Source organism: Nicotiana tomentosiformis, chromosome 10, assembly GCF_000390325.3.
Source record: "Nicotiana tomentosiformis chromosome 10, ASM39032v3, whole genome shotgun sequence".
In the NCBI taxonomy this organism is placed as follows: Eukaryota; Viridiplantae; Streptophyta; class Magnoliopsida; order Solanales; family Solanaceae; genus Nicotiana; species Nicotiana tomentosiformis.
Genome location: NC_090821.1, coordinates 2585168 through 2591532, shown reverse-complemented (window position 1 = coordinate 2591532; position 6365 = coordinate 2585168). Strand labels below are relative to the sequence as shown.

General features: G+C 32.8%; 1 long non-coding RNA gene across 1 annotated transcript; it reads right to left on the bottom strand.

The window, feature by feature from the left end:
- Positions 1 to 1412: 1412 nt before the first annotated feature.
- Positions 1413 to 3344, bottom strand: LOC138900617 (uncharacterized). Its single transcript, XR_011411732.1, has 2 exons — positions 2894 to 3344; positions 1413 to 1776 (listed from the first exon to the last, which is right to left on the bottom strand). It is a non-coding gene; the product is annotated as an uncharacterized lncRNA (long non-coding RNA).
- Positions 3345 to 6365: the final 3021 nt, after the last annotated feature.

The following is a 6365-nucleotide window of genomic DNA, read 5'->3' as shown; positions in this document are numbered from 1 at the left end:
CATGTGTGACTAAATCCTTCACCAGAAGCTCGTAGGCTAACTGGCTTTATCTCAAGACAGAAATTTTGTGATGCTGGTAGGCAAACACAACATAACTAACTATAAGAAGACTTAGAGGGGTGCGAGAGAGGATACAATTTATATGTACAGTTCAACAATATCAAAACAGTATAAAGTGGACAAGTAACAGATTAGGCTCAAATAAATCACAATATATACAAATATTAATAAAGTCAAATAAAGTCAATATACAAGCTCGAATTCTTAATGTCCCCAGCAGAGTCGCCAGAGCTGTCACACCCCTTTTTCTACCCGCAAAGTAATATTGTGTGGATTAAAGGGTTTTTTCAATTAAAGTGACAAAATTGAGTAGGGATTATTTTATTTACAGAGTCGCCACTTGGAATTGATTTTGTTGGTGTTCCAAGTCACCTTTTATTTGAATCCCAAAGGAAGATTTGACTCTATTATTATTGGTCTGCGAAAACAAAGTCCGGATAAGGAATTCTGTTAACCGGGAAGAAGGTGTAAGGCATTCCCCGAATCCCGTGGTTCTAGCACGGTTACTTTTATTGACTAAAATTTGGCTTGAATTATTTTTGGATAAGGTGTGTATTATTTGCCTTAAGTTACTATTGTCTAGTGCTACTTAATAATTAATAATTTTGGCCTAGAAGTGTGCAAGCATACAAAGTCCTTATTTGATTATATGTATTAAAACAAAGAACGTGTCGGTACACATGGTTTAAATACAATTAATATTGAAAAGTCAAGGAGCGGGAATGCACACATGACTACTTTATTAAAAAAAATATATCGACCAAGGACCGTGTATGAACACATTGTCTACATCTCAAACGTGCCTAAAATTGCCTATCGCTTAAATTAATTAAAAAACGCTTCTTTTTTATTTATTACTTGTTCGACTGGAAAAAAAAATATTATTATTAAAAAAAATATTTTTTCACTAATGCAAGACATTAAACCCGGGTAAGCTTATGTTAAACTTTCATGGTATTGGGGCACCTATTTTATTTAACAAAAAGATGATTTATTGGTTTTAAAGAAAATGCCCATCTTGCTTTCTATTGTCATTGGGCCTACAAATTTTAGCTTATTTGGCCCATGTTGCTTAAGAGCCTCGATGACCAAGATAACACAAAATAACAAGTATTCTTCTAAGCCCAAATTGCTTCTTACATTGATGTCCAAACTAAAAAAAAAAAAAATTTCATAAAAGAAACTTACATGCTAATTATTATCTTTTTATCTTCTTAACCAACTATTTCTTAAGGACTAACAGAATATTTCTACTCATCTACACCAATCATGACACTAATCAAACTACACTCATTAACAACATAAAAACCACGACTAAATATAAAAACTACAAAAAAACGGTAATACTTCAATGCTAAAGAGAAGAACTATATTAAGTATAATATTATGTTGACTATAATTCAAAGCAACAAAATATTTGAAGCTAGAAATCTTTCTCAGATAATTATACATGAACCATGAAAGTAACTCACGGAAAAGAGCCCAAACTAAACAAACACGGTTAAAAGTGGGGTCTTTATCTTTTCCTTAAACTAAGTAATCTTAACAGAATGCAATTTCAATCACATATATAAAGAAGAAAACGATGATTTAACTAATTTTTAACAGATTTACATGATAATAACACTAATATAATATTCATCTTGAAACAAAATCAAATCTAATATGTTCCATCAACCAAACCGGGATCAAATCCTTCTTATTATCATCAAGAATCTGCAATATAAGAATTTGAAAGTTACCTGGTTTGTGGAATAATAAAATACAGCAGTGCAGCAACAAAAAACTCAGCAGCAAATACAGTAGAAACAGCAGCAACTCAAGCGTTAAGACAACCCAGAAAACTCAACAAAGATGCTTGAAACTGGTAGCTATCAACTTCACAAATTGCCTAAGGGATCTTTTTATTTTTCTCGAGGTTTTTGCACTCAAATAATCCGCACAAAACACTGAAATTTTAGCTTGTTATATGTATTAAGCTGCTGATTTTTCTCAAAGATATATGTCTTTTTTGCAACTCTCCAAGATGTGTTTAAGTATAAGATAGAGTGTCCCCCTTTTCAGTGAGTAAGGAACTCTGCATTCTAAGTGTAAGACCGTCCCTTTTATAGGAGAAAAGCAACCCTTTCAATAGGCAAATAAAGTTAGATTTTTGGACAGATTTTGGTTCACCAAAAATCTGTCCAAAAGACTGACTTTGTGTGCTAAACACTGTTCAAGGTCTGTCCCAAAGGTGAAAGGACAACCTGAAAATCTGTTGTGTCAGAAGCAAGGAGAAAAAATATCCTTTCAGCCACCCTACTAGTAAAAGTAAGCTACTATTACCCTATTTTGTGATAAAATAAACTAAACTTCAGATTTTAACCATCAACAACAAACTACTTACTCAACACAAATCAAACTTGGTCAACTATGAACTGACAAAGCATAGGCGAGACTAAAAACGTAATTGAACTAAGTATTAAAACCAACTTGATGGGAATGAATTGGATTTGTGCAAACTAATTACTAAACAAACAACTAAATTCACAAACTAATGCTCAAAACAGAACGAGCATCGTTAATAATCGAACAACGACTAACAACAACTAAATAATCGACTAACTAAGTGAATGATTTAACTAATACACTAAAGATCATGTTTAAATCAATAACGAAGCTAACAAACCACTAAACTAAATAGAGATAGCTAATTAAATAAACCTAACTTGAAACTCTAATTATTAAGAAATAACCAAAACAGAAAAAAAAAATAAAAAAAATAAAAAAAATCAGAAACTAATCTACTAAATAAAAAAAAATCAGAAATTAATTAAAGAGATGACGATTATACCTAACAAGTATGCTTGAAGCCGAAAAATAGCTAAAATGGGGGTTCGGGGCATTTTGGCGGTGGTGAGGCGGTGGAGCCGTGGCGGCGGCGAGGAGCGGGCCGGCGGCGACGGGGATTTTGGGGGTGAAATGGGTAGGAAAAGATAGGTCTCGCGGAGCTCTATCCATTCATGTATGTGTTGTAGGGTGGTGTTGGCCGAAGCTTCAAGAATTTGGACCAAAAAGTGGCGGCTAAAGTTTCTTAGATCTAAAATTCAAGGAGTTTCAGGGTTTTTTGAAGGAATTGGTTTGGAGATATGGGAAGAGGAGGTTGTGGAGATTATATGGTGTTAATTTGGAGGTGGTCCGTCGCCGGTGGGTGATTTCCGGCGGCGGCGGCAGCGGTGGAGAGAAGAGAGAGAAGAGAGAGAAGAGAGAAAGAGAAGAGAGAAAGAGTTATGGGTGAAATGAGGGAATTTTTCAGATTTTTGAGGCTTTAAATACCTCTTGAGAGATCAAATACGGACCATTAGATCAATGGGTGATCAATGAGTGAGATTTGATCTTGGGTCACTTAATGAAACGACATAGTTTTGAGGCAAAACTACGTCGTTCCGGACCCTTTCAAAGGCAGCCTCTTATCTTGCACTTTTGGCCACTTTCTCTTTCAAATTTGGCCCAATTTCTTTCTTAATCCTACTTATCAAACTAAATTTACACAAACAAATAAATTAATTAAGTAACTTATTCAAATAATCAATTAACTAGATTAATTCACCAATTGAATAGTTAGTTAATTCCTAAAATGCATAAATAAAGAAAGAAATATTTTTTGGTATTTTTATGATAGGAAATATGCAATCAAAGACACGAAAATTGGGAAATATAATTAAAGCAACAAAACATTAAGGACTTTAGGAGGTGTTAAAATAGTACAAAAATTAGGTATTCACACATGGAACGGGAAAACCTTCATATTTTGTGTGCTCTTTTTCTTAATAGGATTTGAAAAATATTGTGAATAATTTCATTGCTTCCTTTACTTTTTGTTTGAAATATCTTCATTGCTTATATTTAACACCTATCCTTTGTAACCTGATCACTTCTTGTATGGAACCTAAACTTTTCTTTTTCTTCCTTCCACTGATGATTGCAACATAGTTAGACACTAACGAATGGAATAATTTTAGTTGATTATTGAAACTCTTCCAAAATCACTCGATGAGATAATTAATTAAGCTATTTAAATCAAAATAAACTTACACTTCAAGTTATGAATCTCACTTTGCTTCAACATTTTGTTAATGAACTAACTTATATAAACCGTGTGAAGAATGTTTACATTTATCAATGTGTTTTAACATATTTATTGTAGATAACTGGTACGTAGTATTGTTTTTCAGGTTATTAATCTTACTTTTTATGAATGCTCACTTGTAGTTACAATCTAATTGGACAAACAATATAATTTTTTTTTGCACCATCGTTCTTTCCAGTACTATCTCTGCGGCCTTTGTTATTGCCGAAACTATGTGGTATGGTTCGGCAACTACCCTATTTGTGACCACTCATTATCAATGAGATCAGGGTTTTTCCAGCAAGAAATATATCGATGAGTTAGTAGAAAATCAAAGTTACTTTCTTATTTATTTGGAATACATTTCATTAGTACAGTAATGTTCCAAGTAGGGATGTCAATGGATATTTAAAAACTGACTAAATCGACCGAACTATACCGTATCGCACCAAACCGATTTTTATGTTTCTTTTAATAAAATTATAGGTTTTTATATAAATATAACCGTACCGATAATTAGGGTAGGTTTTTTATTTATAAAAATAAATCGAAAAATATCGAACCGTACCGAATAGATTTATATTAAAAAATATATTTGTATATTACGTTTAAAAATAATAAAGCATTAAAGTTTTCCTTGTGCATTGGAATTATGAAAACTGTTACAAGCCAACAAGTGATTAAACTCAAAATCTTAATTTTCAAACCTATTATGCTATCCTACTGAAACTAAGTTATTTCTAGCATATTCACTATCAAGACACAAAGTATTCTAGGGATTATGATTAGCAAACTACAATGTATTGAATATGTTTTCTTTCGTATGATTCAAATTTATCTTTTTTGAATATTTTATTTGTCTTAAACATATACGGGGAAGGTAATCAAAAAGAATGAAATCGGGTTCTTCTTTCTTTTATCATCTAGGAGGTGCGTGAGATGAAAGTCTCATGCACGGTTTTGAATGAGAGAAAGAAGTCAGGAATCCTCTTTTCGACTCTGACTCTCCCATTCCAGTCGTTGCTTCTAGAGACTTTATCTTGAGTCCAAGCATGGTTAATATCTTTTACTCGTTTGATTTATATTTTCATTATCGTTGCTTAGTTTCTTGTAGGTTGTGGTAGAATAGTTGATAGATCTATACTATGGTCATCTTTCATGTTTTCTTAATTCATCACCCTTTAAACAGTAACAATGTCTAGGAAGTTTTGCTAAGTTTTATAAAAGTATGTATGTTATTGCATTCTACTTCTACTAGTGACTTTTACATGACATTTAAAAGAATATAAAAAATTAACCAAATTGTACCGGTACCGAAGAAAAACAGACATGATTGAGATGGTTTTAAAAAGTCTAATTTTGGTTATACATAATAGAATAAATAAAATATGGTATAGTACAAATTTTATAAAATAATCGGTCGAACCGAACCATGACACCCTAGTTCCAAGGTTCACCACATTAATGTTATTATTCTGTATTGCTGTAATAAACAATTAAACTTTCTGGAAAAAACAAAAACAAAAAGTTAGTAATACTTGTTTAACGAAATAGATTCTGGAAAATAAAAAATAGTATAGGAATAAATCGAGCCCACTGAATACACAGTGTGTCCTTAAGGAAATTATTCCCCTCAAGTACCCGAGGTTTAACTCACCAGTGTATTGGTACCAAAACTCTGATGAACTGCGAACCACTCAATGGTCATAAAACACACTGAAAAATATTGTGCAGAAGAAGAAGAAGAAGCTTAGAAAATTTCGTAAAGAAAGATTCTGGGATTCAAACTCTATTTATAGAGTTGCTGGCATTGTTTCTGAAAAGGTTTACAACCTTTCAGAAACAGCCATGGCTGTTGGAAAAGGGGTGTTTGAAATATTGCGGGAAAAATATATTTAAAATAATCCGGAAAAGAAAATGGGCCTGACTGAACCGGGTCACGGGTCATGGGTTATTCCGGATTGAATTTTTTCGTTAATTATTTAATTAATTAATTAAATAATTGAAAGGAATTTTGTCTAAAAAGATTAATCAATCAATCTTTGACTGAATCCGAATCCGAATCCGAAGCCGAAGCCGAAGCCGAAGCCATAGCCGAAGCCGAAGCCGAGCTGAGCGAGTGACGACGACGACGGCGCGAGGCTTGCCTTTTTCTTAACTCTTTAAGAGCTAGAAGAAAAGCAATTATATATATACC